This window comes from Nerophis lumbriciformis, linkage group LG22, assembly GCF_033978685.3.
Source record: "Nerophis lumbriciformis linkage group LG22, RoL_Nlum_v2.1, whole genome shotgun sequence".
Taxonomy (NCBI): domain Eukaryota; kingdom Metazoa; phylum Chordata; class Actinopteri; order Syngnathiformes; family Syngnathidae; genus Nerophis; species Nerophis lumbriciformis.
This window is the reverse complement of record NC_084569.2, coordinates 16584553-16599896: the sequence shown is the minus strand read 5'-3', so window position 1 is coordinate 16599896 and position 15344 is coordinate 16584553.

The following is a 15344-nucleotide window of genomic DNA, read 5'->3' as shown; positions in this document are numbered from 1 at the left end:
TATTGCTACAATTACACAAAATGAGTAAGTTACATGTAAATACCTTGAAGGTTGTTTGATGTTTTGTCAATGTGGAACCATTGTCTCATTGTCCCTCCGACTGCAACAATTACTGCGACACCTGTCTTTTTATATGCGTTGGACACGCCTTCCTACTTCCCTTTCGTCCACGATAACGGGAGAGGTAGGCGTCCACGGGACGACAGAAAAAGTGCATGTGTCTCGTTAGGAACTTAAGTTCACTTTCTGGTTCTGTGTTATTATATTTGTGTAGTGGCTCGACGATGGCAGAATATTATTGGCAACAATTGTATTCTCTGTATTATCAGTCAGTAAAGTGGAGCAGAGCAGCAACTCACGGTGTCGATCGTATTCAATTCTACACAACGCAGAGGGAAAGACCCATGCTTGCCAACCTTGAGACCTCCGAATTATTTATATATATATATATATATATATATATATATATATATATATATATATATATATATATATATATATATATATATAATGTATATATTCCGCCCGATTGTAGCTGAGATAGGCTCCAGCGCCCCCCGCGACCCCAAAGGGAATAAGCGGTAGAAAATGGATGGATGGATGGATGGATATATATATATATATATAAATAAATAATCCGTTCATGAATGAGTATATCCGTTCGGCCACCGTGTTCAATGGAGAAGTCTGATCTACAAAATGTGCAGGCAGCATACCCCTTCCCCTTTGAGCTGTCCTGGATGAACTGAAATAATTTTTTCCAATCATTTTCGCCGAATTCGTCCTCGCTTTCTCCCGTGTCGCTGGCTGTCATGTCGTTTTCGTCGGTTTCGCTTGCATACGGTTCAAACCGATATGGCTCAATAGCTTCAGTTTCTTCTTCAATTTCAATTCCACTACAACCATCCGTTTTAATACATGCGTAATCTGTTGAATCGCTTAAGCCGCTGAAATCCGAGTCTGAATCCGAGCTAATGTCGCTATAGCTTGCTGTTTTTTCTGCCATGTTTGTTTGTGTTGGCTTCACTATGTGACGTCACAGGAAAATGGACGGGTGTTTATAACGATGGTTAAAATCAGGCACTTTGAAGCTTTTTTTAGGGATATTGCGTGATGGGTAAAATTTTGAAAAAAACTTCGAAAAATATAATAAGCCACTGGGAACTGATTTTTAATGGTTTTAACCATTGTGAAATTGTGATAATGTTCCCCTTTAACCTGGGTTCGATCGAACCCTAGGGGTTCGGTGAGTCAGCCTCAGGGGTTCGACGGGGCCTCCGCCGCGCAGGTCAAGACACACCCGACTCATCGTGTAAATAAAAACTTCTCCCTATCGGCTTTATGGATACGGCAACAGCAGAAGTCAGACTGATTTGCAGGTGTGTAATTTGTTGCGAGTTCATGCACTGTGTTGGTTTTGTTCTTTGAACAAGGTGATGTTGATGCACGGTTCATTTTGTGCACCAGTAAAAAAACATAAGTTTGTCTTGAATTTGAAAAAAAACAACATTTTATTTTTCACTAAAGAAGGGTTCGGTGAATGCGCATATGAAACTGGTGGGGTTCGGTATCTCCAACAAGGTTAAGAACCACTGCTCTAGCAGGAGTTTTTTTTTAATGTAGATTCAAGTCATTAAAAAAAAGGACCCTTTTGAGGAAAAGATGACAAAACAATGTTGTTTTAAAAATAAATATTCTGTTGCAAAGTCAACCTATTCAACAAAGCCAAAGTGGCTTGAGAATGAAATCAAATAATCTGCTGCCATATAAATGAGCGTCCTAAAAGCAATTTTTCTTAAAAAAAAAAAAAGTAATAATAATAATGTTGTGTAACCCTGTGGCTTGCATCTTAAGTTATCATCCATTAGATTGTTAAAAAATAATTCAAAAGAAAAAAGATGGATCAAACGTAGCCTGCTTCAAAGTAATTGACTCAGGTTTGACTCATTAAGGCCTAAGGAGCCTTCAGAGGATTGATCCAAGAACTCTATAAAGCCAAACCCCCCTGCCGGCTTTTTACATTCCTATTGATGCAACAGATTTGATCCATTGATTTCGGCGATAAAGCCACGGACACCAAGTGGGCGAGCACTGATGGCCATCGAGAAGTCAATTTTTTTAAATTACTACGCCGTCTTTCAGGTCTCAGAGGGAACACAAAAACGTAGGACTGAGGGCTTGAGATAATCATCGTTTCAGTGCAACTTATGAGAACGAGGTTCATTAATAAGCATCGTGCTGCCAGAAAGACGTGCGGGGTTAAAGCACCAGAGTGCAAGGGAAGTCAGCCTCGGACGACCAGTCAAACGCAATATCTTTTCTGCTCCATTAGAGCAAGAAATGACATGCATGGAGAATCCTAAAGAGTACAAAACAATAAGTCAGACGTGTGGTGTTCAACACAAACAAATAAGCAATGATTTTTTTTTAATTCTTAATAGCCTGCCTCCTCCTTGTCTGGCATTTTCAGTTTATGGCATACAAGCTAATTGCAAAGCTGTCACACACCCGCCCGCCCAGGGACGTGCCTTACATACTCACATCCGGCTTTTTCCTCCTCATTTAAAGGTTGAGCCTCACAGGAGGGTAATCCTTTTGTTCATGGGTATCACCGCACAGTAATTAAATATGGCAAACAATCATCTCTGTTACAATATCGTAACGCGAGGAGTAAGAAGCTCAGACACCTGATTGTCTTTTTGTTTCAATAAAAAACAATCTGCTTTAAAGGTCTTTCATGTCGGAAATGACGCACCAATCCGCGGGTAAAATTACAGAGACGGTTGAGATGAAAACACTTGCTATTTTCATTAGGCATTAGTTAGAAACTTTATTGATCTTCTGCAGGGTCAAGTCGTCCCCGAGGGAGAGAAAGCCACACTATTAAGAAAGCTCCCACTGATGAGTTGAGCACTTAAGCAAAGCCACTGCAAAAAAATACTCATTACAACAATCCATCCATCCATCTTCTTCCGCTTATCCAAGGTCGGGTCGCGGGGGCAGCAGCCTAAGCAGGGAAGCCCAGACTTCCCTCTCCCCAGCCACTTCGTCCAGCTCCTCCCGGGGGATCCCGAGGCGTTCCCAGGCCAGCCGGGAGACATAGTCTTCCCAACGTGTCCTGGGTCTTCCCCGTGGCCTCCTACCGGTCGGACGTGCCCTAAACACCTCCCGAGGGAGGCGATCGGGTGGCATCCTGACCAGATGCCCGAACCACCTCATCTGGCTCCTCTCGATGTGGAGGAGCAGCGGCTTTACTTTGAGCTCCCCCCGGATGACAGAGCTCCTCACCCTATCTCTAAAGGAGAGCCCCGCCACCCGGCGGAGGAAACTCATTTCGGCCGCTTGTACCCGTGATCTTGTCCTTTCGGTCATAACCCAAAACTCATGACCATAGGTGAGGATGGGAACGTAGATCGACCGGTAAATTGAGAGCTTTGCCTTCCGGCTCAGCTCCTTCTTCACCACAACGAATCGATACAGCGTCCGCATTACTGAAGATGCCGCACCAATCCGCCTGTCGATCTCACAATCCACTCTTCCCTCACTCGTGAACAAGACTCCGAGGTACTTGAACTCCTCCACTTGGGGCAGGGTCTCCTCCCCAAGCCGAAGATGGCATTCAACCCTTTTCCGGGCGAGAACCATGGACTCGGACTTGGAGGTGCTGATTCTCATCCCAGTCGCTTCACACTCGGCTGCGAACCGATCCAGCGAGAGCTGAAGATCCTGGCCAGATGAAGCCATCAGGACCACATCATCTGCAAAAAGCAGAGACCTAATCCTGCAGCCACCAAACCGGATCCCCTCAACGCCTTGACTGCGCCTAGAAATTCTGTCCATAAAAGTTATGAACAGAATCGGTGACAAATCGGTGCCCTTTGTCATTACGACAATATTGAGGCATAATTTCACTGGAGAAGGGAAGTCTGTTATTCCTAAACAACAACTACAATCAACACACCTGACACTGATGAAAGCTCCCCTGTCTGTCCTGTGTTTCAGTGCCAGAACGTACCTACTTGCACCTGTACAGTAGGGTTGGAATGGTACGTGTATTTGTATTGAACCGTTTCGGTACGGGGGTTTCGGTTCGGTTCGGAGGTGTACCGAACGAGTTTCCACACGAACATATTAAGTAGCCGCCTCCGCTTCCTTCTGCCTCTGTTTCTGTCAGTCCTCTACACAGCACCCAGCATTGTCCCACCCACACAACCATCTGATTGGTTACAAACAGAGCGGTAACAGCCAATCAGCAGTGCATATTCAGAGCGGTAAAAGCCAATCAGCAGTGCATATTCAGAGCGCATGTAGTCAGTGCTTAGCGTTTAGCAGGTAAGCATCAGGCTGCGGACTCTCCCCAAATGATAATAAACACCTCCCAGTCAACTACTAGTAACATCACTATGAGCCTGTTGACCTTCTAGACATATATAAAAGGCAGTTCAGCTTGCTCGCAGTCCTGGCTTGAGGTGAAGGCTAATTCGCTTTTAGCGTAACGTTAGCTCATTTTGCGGTGTGTGTGTGTGTTACGGACAGCAAAGCCCTGTCTGTCTGTTATTTCACTTTACCTTTTTCTGTGTTGATTGAGCTGTGTTGAAGCAGCAAAAAAGGACATTATGTTAAATGAAGAGTTTCTGTCTCTGATAGTTGATATAATAATGTAACTGCATCATTAAGCCTACATGAACTCCATGGTGTTCAGGGATGAATAGTCTCTACTATTGCTATTGTATCATTTTTTCAGCTATAGTTACATTAATCATTAGAAATGCAGCAGCCTAGTTTTGAATGGCAGGGTCCCTGCTATCACATGTTGATAAAAATATAACATTTACATAATAAAAATGAACTACAGGCTTCCCAAATGCTGTAATAAATTAAGCATGATGAGTTTACCGGTCAATCTACGTTCCCATCCTCACCTACGGTCATAAGCTTTGGGTTATGACCGAAAGGACAAGATCACGGGTACAAGCGACCAAAATGAGTTTCCTCCGCCGGGTGGCGGGGCTCTCCCTTAGAGGTAGGGTGAGAAGCTCTGTCATCATTTAGGGCACGTCCAACCGGTAGGAGGCCACGGGGAAGACCGAGGACACGTTGGGAAGACTATGTCTCCCGGCTGGCCTGGGAACGCCTCGGGATCCCCCGGGAAGAGCTGGACGAAGTGGCTGGGGAGAGGGAAGTCTGGGCTTCCCTGCTTAGGCTGCTGCCCCCGCGACCCAACCTCGGATAAGCGGAAGAAGATGGATGGATGAATGGAGTTGACTTGAAACTGTTTAATGTTGCACTTTTTATATGTAGGAGAAACGTTTTGTCATTGTATTTAATCTGAGCAACAACTTGAGGCAGTTTAATGTTGATTAACGTGGGCAGAATTATTATAGTGTTCCCAATGTTAAAAGGATAAAGCTATTGTTTACAAATTTGGTAAATAAATAACCAAAACATTTATATTTTGTTGTTTTCTTACTGTACCGAAAATGAACTGAACCGTGACCTCTAAACCGAGGTACGTACCGAACCGAAATTTCTGTGTACCGTTACACCCCTACTGTACAGTAAGCCTCACACGTCTCCAGCTTTCCTCGCCTATGTGTTTCCTCGCTCTTTGTGTTTCCCCTCCTTTGTGCTCATCGTGTCTTGTCCTGTGTCGTCATCCAGCAGCTCCGCGTCATTCCCTGGTTTCGAGCTGTGTGTCTCGTCTCCCCGGCTCCCCTCTGGACTCTCTGCTGCCTTCCCGGATCTCGATCTTTCGCCTGCCCCCGGACAACAACGCCTGGCTCCAGCCCCTGACCACTTGCCTGTCCCCGGACCTCTGAGCCTGCCTTGCCCTTTCTGGACTTCCGCACCTGTCTCAACACGTACCTCCAACACCTCTTAGTAACACTCAACAGATAATCGCTTCTTATAGTCTCACCACACATATTTGGATTAGTTACACACATAATCATTCCTTTGCAGTATTAAATACGCTTCAAGCTAAGCGACGTCCCTGTCTCTGTGCCATCTCCTTCTCCACTGTACTGTTACAGTACGTTCTGGCCACACCAATACGCAGGTAAAATTACAGAGACGGTTGAGATGAAAGCATTTGCTATTTTCATTAGGCATTAGTTAGAAACTGTATTGATCTTCAGCAGGGTCAAGAAATACCCTAGGGAAAGAAAGCCACCCTATTAAAAAAGCTCCCACTGGTGAGTTAAGCACTTAAGCACAGCCACTGCAAAAAAGACTCATTATGACTATATTGAGGCATAATTTTACAGGAGAAGGGAACTCTTTTATTCCCAAATCACTGCAGACAAGAGGGTCAACATTTGTTGAGACTTGCACTTTAACTTTAAAGTTAAAGTACCACTGATAGTCACACACACACACTAGGTGTGGTGAAATTATCCTCTGCATTTGACCCATCCTCATGTTCACCCCCTGGGAGGTGGGGGGAGCAGTGAGCAGCAGCTGTGGCCACGCTCGGGAATAATTTTGGTGATCTAACCCCCAATTCCAACCCTTGATGCTGAGTGCCAAGCAGGGAGGCAATGGGTCCCATTTTTATAGTCTTTGGTATGACTTGGCCGGGGTTTGAACTCACAACCACCACGAGTGTGGTGGTTGTGTTGTCTGTGTTACTGTTTTTCTTTTGAGGAAAAAGACACCTCTTATAAGGATCCATCCATCCATCTTCTTCCGCTTACCCTAGGTCGGGTCGCTGGGGAAGCTCAGACTTCCCTCTCCCCAGCTACTTCGTCCAGCTCCTCCCCGAGGATCCCGAGGCGTTCCCATGCCAGCTGGGAGACATAATCCCCCCAACGTGTCCTGGGTTTTCCCCGTGATCTCCTACCGAAAAGTTTGGGGCAGCATGCTGAGTAGATGCTTGAAATACTTCATCTGGTTCCTCTCGATGTGGAGGAGCAGTGAATTTACTCTGTGCTTTTCCCGAATGACAGAGCTTCTCACCCTATCTCTAAGGGAGAGCCTGGCCAACCAACAGAGGAAACTCATTTCGAGCACTTGTAACTGTATTCTTGTCCTTTCGGTCACAACCGAAAGCTCATGACCATAGGTGAGGACAATAATGTAAATCAACCAGTAAATTGAGAGAAAGTAAGGATGTGTACCGACATTCGGTAGTTAAGCCTCATTTCGGTGTGTTGGGAAGAGTCTAGGCTGGCTCATAGCTTTAGTTTAAACTGAGCTACAAGTAGACAATGGTCTGTGTTTCCAAGCTTACCTACTCTATAAATAATATTGTAGATAGTTGTAGAAATAAGGATGTGGTCCAGGGCTGTTCGGGTTCTGCAATCTGGCCTATACCATGTCCAGTGAACCAGGTATCAGCAATACAAAGGTTGTGGTGGCGGAAGAAAAGAAGAACGGGATTGCCATTGTCGTTTGTTGACCTGTGAGCCGTGAGCTGGTAGACGGATCGTTGCAGGCTGGATAAAGACTAAGTTAAAGCATGTCGACGATGAAAACAATATTATTCAGGCAGTAAAAAGCTTTGTGTATCTCGGCTCCTAAGAGACAGACAATGATGATCTAAAACCAGACATGTTCTTCTGTAGAGCCCTAACAGCATCAGCATTGCAGTCACTCTAGAAACCCCTCTGGCGGCATCGAATAATCTCACGCAAAACAAATTTGTGTCTTCAACTCAGCAGTACTTTCTATGGCTCAGAGACATAGACCTTGAACAAGATTCTGGCTGCAGGAATTTATGGCCTTCATACCAGGGTGCTAAGAACCATCGAGAACGTCAGGAGGCACTAGCGCGTCTCCAAAGAAGTGCTCGGAGTCCGTGCGTGCCGTGGCTTGCTATATCCTCTTCCTATGTCCGGATCAGCCAACAAACCAGTCAAACGGCAGTGTAGCAAACTGGGCGGACAACAAATGGAACATGGAATGGCGGGAAAATTCTTCCAGACTCCATGATTACATCCCTTTGAATATGCTTTCCCAGGCCTGCTTGGGACCGGCTTAATCGCCTTCGTACTGGCGTCGGCCTCTTACGCTCAACTATGTTCAAATGGGGTAAGGCTTCATCTCCGGCATGTGAGTGTGGTGCAGAGGAGTAGACTGCATACTACATCATAACATCCTGTCCCATATACCGCTATTCTAACGGGAATCGTGGTCTGGTAGCTGTGGACTAGAGCTTTGTCAGTTGGCTGTTAAACTATTGTATAGTGGTTACACCTCTAATCAACATCTTCATCCAAACGAAGAAGACAAAGAACGCCATCCTCCAGTTTGATCCCAGGGCTGCAGGACGGATACGGCCGCGAGGCAAGCCGCGCACTCGGTGGCCTGATGTAATTGCGGGTGATCTTAGACAACATGGAGGACGCAGAGCTGCTGGCACGAGGCCGCCAGTATTGAAGGAAACTGGTTCACCCGGTCAGCTCAACACATAGGGATGGGGTGGGATGGAGCAGGAGCTCTAAAAAGACGAAGAAGAAGTAACCACAAAGTCAACTGGCTAAATGCACAGACGACAGTCAGCATCGACACTAAACCGAAACAGCTTCTTACCCCTTACAAAACACTCGCTTTACTGTAACTCTAGAGTGCTTTGAGGAATTACCGCAAAATTTGGTACAAACCTTAAAGAGATAACCAAGTATATACTGTACAGTAGGGAAGGGATTCTTATGGCCCCATTCCTGGGTGGATCTCGCTTGAAAGGATTAGGGAGGTTAATCATTTTGCAATGCAGTCTGCTGAAAATGATGGAAAGCGCCACTCTACATAGCAACTGACGTGGTCAATGTTGAAATTGCCCCAAAACACATTTTAACATACTCAACATTCTACTGCCACCTGGTGGTTGAAGTGGATAGTGCACCTTCCAAGTCGACTCGTTTCACAAGTCAGGTAAACCGCGATGAATGGGGCCATATGAATCCCATGTACATGTAAAATTTCAGTTGAAAAACATGGCTGTCGTCGAATATAATGTCTTTGCAGGGGTTTTAGGGAGACTTGTGTTGAAAGTTAGCTATTACAGAGTGTTTAGTGCTACATGTATTGTCACGCTAACTACTGACAGAGGTGGGTAGAGGAGCCAAAAATTGTACTTAAGTCAGAGTACCAATACTTAAAAGTAACATCACTCCAGTAAAAGTAAAAACCAGTGTTTCAAATAATTACTTAAGATTAAGTATTTATTCAAAATATATATATATATATATATATATATATATATATATATATATATATATATATATATATATATATATATATATATATATATATATATATATATATATGTTTAGTAGCTATTGTTTAATAGTACAACCGTATTTGGTGTGAGTGGGTGTGCCAGTGTGAGCCCTTACTACAGCATGTACTACAAAAGATGCACATTTTACAGTCACTTGTGACATTATAGTGTGAATGTTAGCATAATACAAGTAAAATCTACAACTTACCGCAACATGTTTCCTCTAGTTGGAATTCTTGCAAGCTAAAATGTGAACATTTTCTACTGACACAGATGACAGCATATGTTATAATTATTATTTTTCATAGTTTGTAAGGTAGACCTTGAAAAGTTTGGTCTATCCTGACGTCATGTCACTTTTTACAGTGTGTTCTTTGAGTGCGGTTATGTGACTGCCAGGCTTCGTTTGTCTAGTAAAAAAGGCAATCGATACATTGTAAATAAATATGATAATATAAATAAATGTAGCAATCGGAATACAGTAAATACAGTAAAACAACTACAATGTATACAAATAAGCAATGAGAGTGAAGATTACTTATAGAGCACAATTCGTATACAAAGCAATTCAAAGTGCTTTACAGAAAATTACAAGAAGGCAGAAGTGAAAATATAAAATCATCATAAAAATAATCATAATCAAAATTAAAATCAAAAATTAAAATAATCATAAAAACAATCATAATTCAAAGTAAAATCAATCAAATAGTGTAGATTAAATACATTCAGTTGTCATACGCACAAATAAATAAAAGTGTTTTCAACCTGGATTTGCCCGTTTCACATCTTCAGGAAAGCTATTCCAGATTTTAGGAGCATAAAACTGAAACGCAGCCTAACTATATTTGCTCCCGACTCTACGCACCAATAGGGGACCACTCCCTGACGTTCTCAGAGCTCGATATGGTTCATGTGGCTCCAACATGTCAGATATGTGCTTTGACACAAGACCATGAAAAGGATAGTGCACGAACAGAGCCGTTGCAAAGTCTATTCTGTGAACAACAGGAAGCCGGTGCAGTGACCTAAGCACTGGACTAAGGTGGTCATATTTCCTGGTTCTAGTCAGGACTCGAGCAGCAGCATTCTAGATCTTACTTATATAGTTACTTAAGTAAATGTATGAGTAAATGAAGTGTGTTACAACCCACTTTTAACCGCTGATGATACTGTCCATAACCATATTCTCCTTACAGAGAGCTGAGCCAGAAGGCAAAGCTCTCGGTCTACCGAGCTATCTACGTTCCTACTCTCACCTATGGTCATGAAGTGTGGGTCATGACCGAAAGAATAAGATCGCGGATACAAGCGACCGAAATGAGTTTCCTCAGAAGGGTGGCTGGCATCTCCTTTAGAGATAGGGTGAGAAGTTCAGTCACCCGAGAGAGACTCGGAGTAGAGTTGCTGCTCCTTCGCTTGGAAAGGAGCCAGCTTAGGTGGTTCGGGCATCTCGTGCGGATGCCTCACGAGCGTCTCACTAGGGAGACCAGATGGACCAGATGGGGGGGATTACATCTCCTCTCTGGCCTGGGAACATTTCGGGATCCCCCAGGGGGAAGTTGCCAATGTTGCTCTGGAGAGCAAAGTCTGGGGGTCTCTGTTGGAGCTGTTGTCCCCGCGACCCGATTCCGGATAAGCGGTTGAAGATGGATGGATGGATGGATGGATTCTCCTTACAGAAATCCAATATGCAACCACTGACTAAAACCGTGCATGAGGTAGAGGCATGACTTTTACTTTAGGTATGAGCTGGAGGTGTCAGGCTTGTCCCTGACAGTTTGACTGTGTTTTAGTTTTTTCTCTGCGTTTGTCTTAGTTTTCTGTCAGCGCTTTTATTTTGTCTTTATTTCCTACTTGTCTCCCTGAGTGCTGTGTCCCCTCAGCTGTGGCTGATTGGCACCTGGTGTCAATCAGCCAGCTGCTATTTAAACCTGCCTTCCCCTCCAGTCAGTGCTGGATTATTGTCATTGCCAATGTCATTACTACCTGTCTTAATACTTCTCGTTGTAGCTCTGTCTACTTTTGTTTCACTCTGCTCATGTCCTAGTTCCTTCGTGTCACAGTAAGTGTTTTTGTTTCTTGTCCACAGTTAGCCTCTGTGCTATTTTAGTTCATAGCCAAGTTTGTTCTCCGCCTTGTGTGCGCCTTTTGTTACCCTTTTCTTTGTTCCGCCTTCTCTGCATCTTGGGGTTCGGCACCTACAAACTCTGACATATATGTCTCTGCATCTTGGGGTTCGGCACCTACAAACTCTGACATATATGTCTCTGCATCTTGGGGTTCGGCACCTACAAACTCTGACATATATGTCAGAGTTTGTAGGTGCCGAACCCCAAGATGCAGAGAAGGCGGAAGGCATTGTACGAGAAAACATGATTTAATTAAACACTATGGCAAAACAACAAAGAAAAGGGTAACAAAAGGCGTGCACAAGGCGGAGAACAAACTTGGCTATGAACTAAAATAGCACAGAGGCTAACTGTGGACAAGAAACAAAAACACTTACTGTGACACGAAGGAACTAGGACATGAGCAGAGTGAAACAAAAGTAGACAGAGCTACAACGAGAAGTATTAAGACAGGTAGTAATGACATTGGCAATGACAATAATCCAGCACTGACTGGAGGGGAAGGCAGGTTTAAATAGCAGCTGGCTGATTGACACCAGGTGTGGCCAGGTGCCAATCAGCCACAGCTGAGGGGACACAGCACTCAGGGAGACAAGTAGGAAATAAAGACAAAATAAAAGCGCTGACAGAAAACTAAGACAAACGCAGAGAAAAAACTAAAACACAGTCAAACTGTCAGGGACAAGCCTGACAGGAGGAACTTTCAGAAAGTGTGCATGCTGAGTTGTAGGCTCTGGTCACAAGGAAGTCAACCTATAAAAGTTGTTCCAAACGGATTTGTACCCCACTATAAATTTAAAATGCAGCAAATAAGAACCAACATTTGGCCTATTTAAAGACCTGCGGAAATCAAACCTTCGTCAAATTATTAATCTTCCACCAGTTCGTGACTGTTTACGAGTACGGCATCGCCTCTCTCCAAAAACATTCAGGGGCGATGACATCCTACTAAGATTCATTTGGCTGTGCATGCTCTGCTCGGGCAATTTGTCAGGAAAAAGGCAGCTCTGCGTGAAAGTACCCAAACAAGCCCAGTGGTAATAGTCCGTGTGGAGGCTGCACTGTTGGCTGGCTGCCTTAATTTCATGTCAAAAATTTGAAAATGCACCAGGAGTGCAGAGAATGAGACGGAAATGAGTCAACGCCACAAAGCAGCGGGTGAGACTGAAGCCGACCAAATAAGTGCGGAGATTAAAAAAAAGGGCTTGTTTGGACTTGACCGGGTTAACACAAGACCGCCTTTACCCAAAAATAGATACAAAACAGCAAGTATTTTTGTTTACATGAAATTTACTTGACACGTTACATTTTAAATACATTTGTGTCACCATTTCTACTCACTGAAAAAGGTGGTCAGTGAAAACGTGGGTTAAGTGTTCAGTCTGTACGTGTGCAAATCCTACAAAGCAGCCGGAGAACCCGGAGGGAACCCTTGCAGTTACGGGAAGAACATGCAAACTATGCACAGAAAGACTCCGAGCCTGGGGATAGAACCCAGTATCAAATAATTAGAGTTGCATATTACTTACAGATAGAAAGTCTCCAAGGCAGGAGCTAATTAGAAAGTATCCAGTAACAAGCTGGTCTGCATCATTCAACTTACTGCTTCATTAGCTCAACTTAATGAATTATTGTAACCACCAGGTGTCGTCATTAACAAATTACTATTCCACTTCAAATTGATTAAAGACAACCTTGGTCAATTATAGTTAAAGGGGAACATTATCAGAATTTCAGAATGGTTAAAACCATTAAAAATCAGTTCCTAGTGGCTTATTATATTTTTCGAAGATTTTTTCAAAATTTTACCCATCACGCAATATCCCTAAAAAAAGCTTCAAAGTGCCTGATTTTAACCATCGTTATATACACCCGTCCATTTTCCTGTGACGTCACATAGTGATGCCAACACAAATAAACATGGGGGAAAGAACAGCAAGCTATAGCGACATTAGCTCGGATTCAGACTCGGATTTCAACGGCTTAAGCGATTCAACAGATTACGAATGTATTGAAACGGATGGTTGTAGTGTGGAGGCAGGTAGCGAAAACTAAATTGAAGAAGAAACTGAAGCTATTGAGCCATATCGGTTTGAACCGTATGCAAGCGAAACCGACAAAAACGACACGACAGCCAGCAACACGGGAGAAAGCCAGGACGAATTTGGCGATCGCCTTCTAACCAACGATCGGTATGTGTTTGTTTGGCATTAAAGGAAACTAACAACTATGAACTAGGTTTACAGCATATGAAATACATTTGGCAACAACATGCACTTTGAGAGTGCAGACAGCCCAATTTTCATCAATTAATATATTCTGTAGACATACCCTCATCCGCGCTCTTTTCCTGAAAGCTGATCCGTCCAGTTTTGGAGTTGATGTCAGCAGGCCAGGGAAGCTAGGGTCGATAGGGGGTTTAGCTCGCTCGTCTGCGGGAACAAACTGCCGCCATTGCTTGCCGTGCTACCGAGGTCCTTTGTCCCTGAATTGCTCACACACTCCGGCAGATTCAATGGGGGTCTGGCGGCAGATTTCTTTGAACTGATCGTTGGAAATGCATCTGCTTTGAGTGTCGCAGGATATCCACACATTCTTGCCATCTCTGTCGTAGCATAGCTTTCGTCGGTAAAGTGTGCGGAACAAACGTCCAATTTCTTGCCACTTTCGCATCTTTGGGCCACTGGTGCAACTTGAATCCGTCCCTGTTCGTGTTGTTACACCCTCCGACAACACACCAACGAGGCATGATGTCTCCAAGGTACGGAAAACAGTCGAAAAAACGGAAAATAACAGAGCTGATTTGACTCGGTGTTTGAGAAAATGGCGGATTGCTTCCCGATGTGACGCCAAGTTGTGACATCATCGCTCAGAGAGCGAATATTAGAAAGGCGTTTAATTCGCCAAAATTAACCCATTTAGAGTTCAGAAATAGGTTAAAAAATACATGGTCTTTTTTCTGCAACATCAAGGTATATATTGACGCTTACAAAGGTCTGGTGATAATGTTCCCCTTTAATACGTAGGTTAGTGTTTTTCATACCTATCTTTGTTTGCTACTTGACTAATTTTACTTGATCAAACCTTTTCTAACACTCCATACTACCAAATAATCAAAGGACGTGCTATGACTCGTGCTGATATCGTATGGGAATAATATCAGTAATTGCCAATACTCAAAAGCTTCCATATTGGTAACAATCGCAAATGGAATAGTTGCATCGGGGCACCACGACGGTGCAGTGCAGGCCTGGGCAATTATTTTGACCAAGGGGCCCACATTTAGAGAAACAAATGTGTCTGGGGGCTGGTATATCTATTCTTTGGAACACTAATACAAAACCTCACTATAATGTCCGATTGAATGCTAAAAACATTATGACAGACCGCCTTAAAAAACGGGATGGAATTGTAATTTTTTTTACTGAATGACACACCCAGAATGTACATGAAAATAAAGAATGTGGGATTTACAATATTCTCTATGAACGATAAAACACTGAATATTGACAACATATGAACGTCACACCGTCTTGATGAACATATTTTACAATCAAGCAAAACGCAGCAAACACAGCAAAATATGAATGCGAAGGTTGAAAAATAAACCCACCAACAATCTGATACATCTGATATATCACTAAGCTTTAGAACTTTGTTGTAAAAATCTCATTCCGCGTCTGTCCCTGACACCCACATTTCAGGCTCTGGAAACACTCTGTGGAAACGCTCCCCACCCACACTGCTGGGTGCCTCGTCTGAGCTGCTGTGACTTGTCTTAGATGACCATAGAAACTACTTAGATGACCATAGTAACTAGTATATCATGCATAACCCATTTACCATTTTAGGAATCATGTAATGTTGAGACCTGCTGTCCGAAATTTTAACACCCAAGAATTAGGGATGGGTACTTTTAACAGTTGAATCGAGACATTACCAATTCCAAGATTCTAGAGCTGAAACGATTCCTCGAGTAACTCGATTACAAA